Consider the following 6039-nt stretch of genomic DNA (forward strand, 5'->3'; position numbering starts at 1 on the left):
AAACATTAAAAAAACTTAGGAGAAAGTCTTTGAGACTTTGGGTTAGGTAAAGATTTCTATTTTCTCTCTCTCTCTCTCTCTCTCTCTTTTGAGATAGGGTTTTTTCACAATGTTGTCCAGGTTGGCCTGGAACTCATAATTCTGCTGCATCAGCCTCCCAAGTCTCTGGGATTATAGGCATGTGTCACTGTACCTGGCTTAAAGATTTCTTAGATATGACACCAAGTGCAGAGTCCACAAAAGAAAAAAAAACCAATAAATTGGACTTAATAAAAAATTAAAACTTTTGTGTTTCAAAAGAAATAATTAAAAAAGGAAAAGGTAAGCAGCATATTTGAAAAATATTTGAGTAATAGAAGTTGTTCCAAAGAAATTAAAAATTACAAGTTTTGTTTTAGGAGAGAAGGAAAATTAATTCATGATTCAATGATTGTGGAAGAGCAGAGCTTTGAAATTAGAGATTTGGATCCCCATTCCAGCATACTCATTTCCTACCTTTTTGCTTTGGGCACAATTTTCTGAGCCCAGGGAATCATCATGTCTCTGGAATTGAGGTATTGCTTACAGATTGTGGTTAGAGGTAAACTCTCAACAAATGATGAGTATTATTGCCACAGTAATATGTGACCTAATCATATTAAGTAAGAATGCAAAAGCATCTCATGGTTGCTTTGTACATATTAAATATTAAAAATGTTATTTATTATGAATTACTCATTTATTACATAGCCTCCAAAAGAAAAGTTATGACCATGTCCCATTTTAGCTCCTTGATCATTATAAGAAAAAAAATAAGGATTTTCCAAATTTAGCCAATAGATCACTAATTTTTTAAATGTTTTATTAATACATTATAGATATACATAATAGTGGAATTTATTGTGCCATAATCCTATATACATGGAATGTAATTTGCTCCATTTAAGTCCCCAATACTTCCTCTTTCCCTCCCTTCTTCCCTTCCTCTGTTCCTCTTCCTCCACTCTTACTGGTATTCCTGCTATTTATTTGTTTTTTAAATTTGGTGCTTTATAAATATACATAAAAATGAGATACACTGTGGTATATTATTGAATTTATATGGCATAATTTGGTCAATTTCACTTAGCAGTTTCTCCCTTATTCCATCCCTCCTCCCTACCCCTCAATCCCCTTCCTCTGCTCCACTGATTTTTATTCTGTTTCAATGGAATTTCCCCCTCCCTTTTCTTTATGCCTTTCTCTTCCTGCCCCCTCCCTCTCGGTCCCTTCCATCTCTTCCTTTGTTTTATCTTTCTTTCTTTTTTTTTTTTTAAATTTTGGACAAGCTTCTGCATATGAGAGAGAACATTCAACTCTTGACTTTCTCAGCATGATTTTCTTCAGTACCATCCATTTACCAGCAAATGCCATGATTTCATTCTTCTTTATGGCTGAGTAAAACTCTCTCTCTCTCTCTGTGTATCACATTCTCTTTATTCATTCACTTGTTCTGGGCAGCTGGACTGGTAGAACACAAATTAGATATTCTCCAGGGTGAAGATTTTATTTTAGGACATGATTTATTTTAATTCAAATGTGCACCTTGAACTTGCTTATTGTTTCATTCTTCATCCAATCATTTTGAATTCTTATCATCCCTTCTATTTCTAAAAGGAAGTTATTTCCATTATGTCGGTGACCCTCATTAATTCCCAGTCTCCAGGAGGTCTGCGGAGGTTCTGTTATTCCACTTGCCAGTGGATAAACTGTTCCTAAGAAATGAAGGGACTTTCCCAAGTTGGCAGGGTTAAGAAATGGACATGTTTTAGACAAACTGTTTGGTACTTTCTCTGTTTCATTAGGGACTGTGGGGAATACACTAGAAGACCCATGTTTCCTGCTCAGATGTGGAACCTAACCCACAGTGCAGTCCCCTGGGCGTCCCCTCCCCTCTGGTAAAGAAGAAGCTGGCAGCAGTAGCCTCCAAGTTCAGCGGGAGGAGCAGTGCACCTGGATCCCTCTCCTGAATCTCATCCCTCCCTGTCCAGACCCCAAGATGGGAGCACTCCAAGTAATAAACCGAGAGTCAATTAAACTCTTTCAGAGAGGGTGGGGCACTGCCTTGGCCATTTTTGGCTGTTTAAAAGAACACCATAGCCTGGGTATCTTTGAAATAGTAGAAATTTATTTTTCACAGATCTGGAAGCTGGAAGTCTGAGGTCAGGGTGCCAGCACAATTAGGTTCAGGTGAGGATGCACTTCTAGGTAGCAGATGTGTCCTCACATAGTGGGTAGGACCTGGAGAACTCTCTGGGGCCACTTTCATAAGGGCACTAATTCCATGCGTGGTTGTTCCACCTTCATGACCCAATCATCTCCGAAGTACCCACCTCCTAACACCATTGCCTTGCGGGTGAGGATTCCAACATAAGAATTCGAGGATGGGGACATAAACCTATAATCTATAACAGGGAGCAACTATGTGTGATGGAGACACATACAGAGAGACAGAAGATTGAGGGGGGGAGAGAGGGAGAGGGAGAGGGAGAGGGAGAGAGAGAGAGAGAGAGAGAGAGAGAGAGAGAGAGAGAGAGAGAGAGAGAGACTGGTCCCCATTCATCACTAATCATCCTGGTAGGGGAGCAGTGCCCAACTCTTCCCCTTTCAGGGAGAAGTAGTTGCCTGTTAAGAGTAGATGGGGCCTCCTGGCTTCCTCCCTCAGGTGTTTTACAGGCCCTAGAACCCCTATTTACTCTGTCATGTCTTCTGGGGCTCAAGGGACACTTGAGGCAGGATTGCCTCACAGTATTATTGGTCTCCTCCAAAGACCCCATCACCCCAGGGACCCTGAGCTTCATGGAGAAGACTAGCAGATTAGGAGAAGAAGCTGCTGCTCACTTGGTCTTGTCATACCTGGGTCTTAGAACAAGGACCTGGCTTTTTTGGTGTTACAGAAGTGGGAGAGAAGTTCAGTCTCCCCTGCTATGACTGATGGGTGACATGAAGAACAGGGATGAGCAGCAGCCCTGGGCACTGTCTCTTCCAGACCTGCCTGGGGCAGGTGGAGCCCCTGTTCTTCCCCCTCACTCCAGAGGGTCAGATCTACCTGCCTTTCCTTCTAGTTTCTTCTTTGTTCCAGACATGTCCTCCTGTAAATGTGTGTACTCCACACACTTGAAGCTGCCAGTGGAGAGTGTTTTTGGGGTGTGAAGGAGTCCAGTTGCATACACACACACACACTTTCTTTCTTTCTTTTTTTTTTTTTAAAGATTTTTAAAAATATCTTTATTTTTTTATTTGGTGCTGAGGATCTAACCCAGTGCCTCACGCATGCCAGGCGAGCACACTTCCATTTGAGCCACATCCCCAGCTCCACACACACACTTTCTATCAAATTTCCTTCTTCATTTACAGTTGGATCCAGCCCAGTAGGTGGGCAGTAGTGGTGAATGTGTGTTTCTTGACCTTAATGCTTATCCCAGGATTGGCTACACGGCTATGGAGCCATTAATAGCAACTGTGACTTTGTGACCAAGAGAAATCACAATAGTTCCATATCCTGTCACAGTTGTGACAGATAATCTAAATTAAAAAAAATTATCAATACTTTGAAATTTTGATGCTTGCTAGACATTCCACTGGATCTTGTTTTATTTAATGTATTAATAAAGGAGCACACATATCACAACATCCCAATCACATTCCTTTTAAATTGTAAAGATTTTATTTCATGCATTTAAAAACCTAATTCTCCTGGTTACATTCTTGGACATAAGAATATTCTCCATTATGCCACATGATAAGGCACCAAACGAGATTTTACTGTGAATGATGAGCACAATCACAGAAAATTCATGGAGAATCAATTGAAAATCCTTAATGATTCATTCAACTGGGAAGAGAGTAGGCAGGGAGAGGACACAGGCTGTGGGGACTGCGGACTCCTACAGGGTGCTGGGTTATTCTCTGAGAGAGAAAGAGTGCTGAAAGGCAATGCGGACTAATATTATTTAAAACAGTGGTTCTGAGACATTTTGGACTTGCTGCTCTTAAAAATACTGAGGAGTCAATGAGCTTTTGTTTATATAGCTACCCATATTAAGAATAAGAAACCTAAATTGAGGAATTTAAAAACAGGAATAGAAAGCAGCCATTCCATTCTGTAGTCATGGAGGTGCTAGAACTAAGCTCCCCCAACCTTCCAGGAGAAAGTGAGTGAAGAGTCAAAGGGCTCCTTAGTATTGTTATGAAAACGTTTTTGATGTCATAGGTTCCCTGAAAGGGGTTGGGGTTTTGAAGTCTCTGGGGAGCCTGGGTTCAAGGAGAGGACCGACCGGGAGGCTGGGTTCTCTCTTGAATACTCAGCTGAGAGATGCCTACAGAGCAGCCCGGTGGAGATGTCATGGAGACTGGAACATGAGGCGTCTTCTGCAGTGCCAGCCATGACTGTGCCTGTCTGTGCCCTGCTCTCCATCAGTGAGCCTGGACACTTTCTTTCCTGTTAGGTGTAGCTATGTGCAATGATCTGACTTTCAGGAAGTAGGATCAACATTCCTAGATGTAGGGGAAGCTCCCATTAAGACCTCAGGGCCCACCTACTGCTGTCTCTTCCAGTGAGCAGGTTTTTGCACAGAAATGCCAACTGAAACACAAACTTGCATGTGGGAAAAGAAATGGAAAAGGTACCTGGATCCCTGCTCCTCTCATCCTTCCCTCCAAGGGATGGGGTTGAAGTCACAGCCCCTTCTTCCTGTTGGTGTGCTCTGGGTTACAGTGACTCTACTTGCTCCCTGGAGAGATAAAGATGAAAAGTCACTGGGGAAATTATCTAGCCACCCATGGGAGCCTCTGGTAGATCTATGCCGTGCCACTCCCTAGAAAAATCCCTAAAAATGGAGAAGAACAGAGAGGACCCTTCTTCAAGCTGTCATCCACCACCCTCCTCTCTGCCTAATAGGTTGCTCACCTGCTCAGAGTCCTAGTTTCCATGTGAGAAAATAGGATCCACTCTGAAGTCTTCCTGGAGAGTTTAAAAAACAGGCAGTTAATTCCAGGGCTTCCCAGTACCACCTCAGAAAATGCGGCCCCTTCCTTGGCGAATGGGTCTAGGGCTACATCCACTATTCTGATCACCTGGGTTCATTGTTCACCACTCTCCCCTTCCAGACTCCCCCTCCTTGCTCTAACAGGAGAAATCGGAGGGCGTCTGAGAATTGAGGGTGAAGGAGGCCTGGGACACCAGCACAATATTGGAGGGACCCTGAATCTGGTACTCCAGCGTGGTGATGAGGGCCTGGCATTAGATAACAGGGTTTTCTTCTTGCTCAGGATCATCCGGAGAGGTAGGGCATCTCCAGATATGCTCAACCTGAGCTCCCCCTTCACACCAAGCTGAGCTGATTCCCAACCCTATTCATTTGTTCATTCATTCATTGAGCAAACAGGAGTGAGTCCTTTCCTGAGTTCCAGGTGCTGGTGGTGGCTGTGGTAGGGTGCAGGCAGGAAGCAGAAGGAGGTGATGGTGAGGGCGCGGAGCAATTCGCTGGGAGCATCTTGACCTAGAACCCCAGACCATGCATCTGTGAGCAGCATCTCAGAAGGATTGCACATTCCTTACCTAGAACCCTGGACTGAACACTGGGATTCAACAGCCCTGACGAAGCATCCTTATCCAAGCATCTGGGATTGATCATCTTAGACGGAGTATCTTGGGTAGACGGAGCACTCCGGATTTAGAAAGTGAACATTCGGGACCACGTTTCCAGGTGCTCCAACCTGAATCAACCGCTACTCTCGCGCGCCTCGGGATCCTGGCTTGGCATCTGCCGCCACCTGCCGGCGGCGTGCCACACTGCAGGCCTTGCTCTTGTTATTCAAAGGGTGGTTTTCCTTAGTGACAAAATTTGCCTCAGGAGAGCGAACATATTGTCTGGTAGATCCCCCAGCATCTGCAACGCTCCTCACCCCATGCTAGATACAGGCCATAGATGGAAGGGCTCTGGGCATGGGGACCCAACATTCCAGCCCACATCCACCTGTAGTTCACAGATGAGGAGGGACATTCACAGGGAAGGGGAT

At 44.1% G+C, this 6039-nt stretch overlaps 1 long non-coding RNA gene across 1 annotated transcript; it reads right to left on the bottom strand.

The window, feature by feature from the left end:
• Positions 1 to 4268: 4268 nt before the first annotated feature.
• LOC125611494 lies at positions 4269 to 5716 on the bottom strand. Its single transcript, XR_007341649.1, has 3 exons — positions 5579 to 5716; positions 4928 to 4981; positions 4269 to 4751 (listed from the first exon to the last, which is right to left on the bottom strand). It is a non-coding gene; the product is annotated as an uncharacterized LOC125611494 (long non-coding RNA).
• Between the last annotated feature and the right edge of the window lie 323 nt (positions 5717 to 6039).

This window comes from Marmota marmota, unplaced genomic scaffold, assembly GCF_001458135.2.
Source record: "Marmota marmota marmota unplaced genomic scaffold, marMar, whole genome shotgun sequence".
Lineage (NCBI taxonomy): Eukaryota > Metazoa > Chordata > Mammalia > Rodentia > Sciuridae > Marmota > Marmota marmota.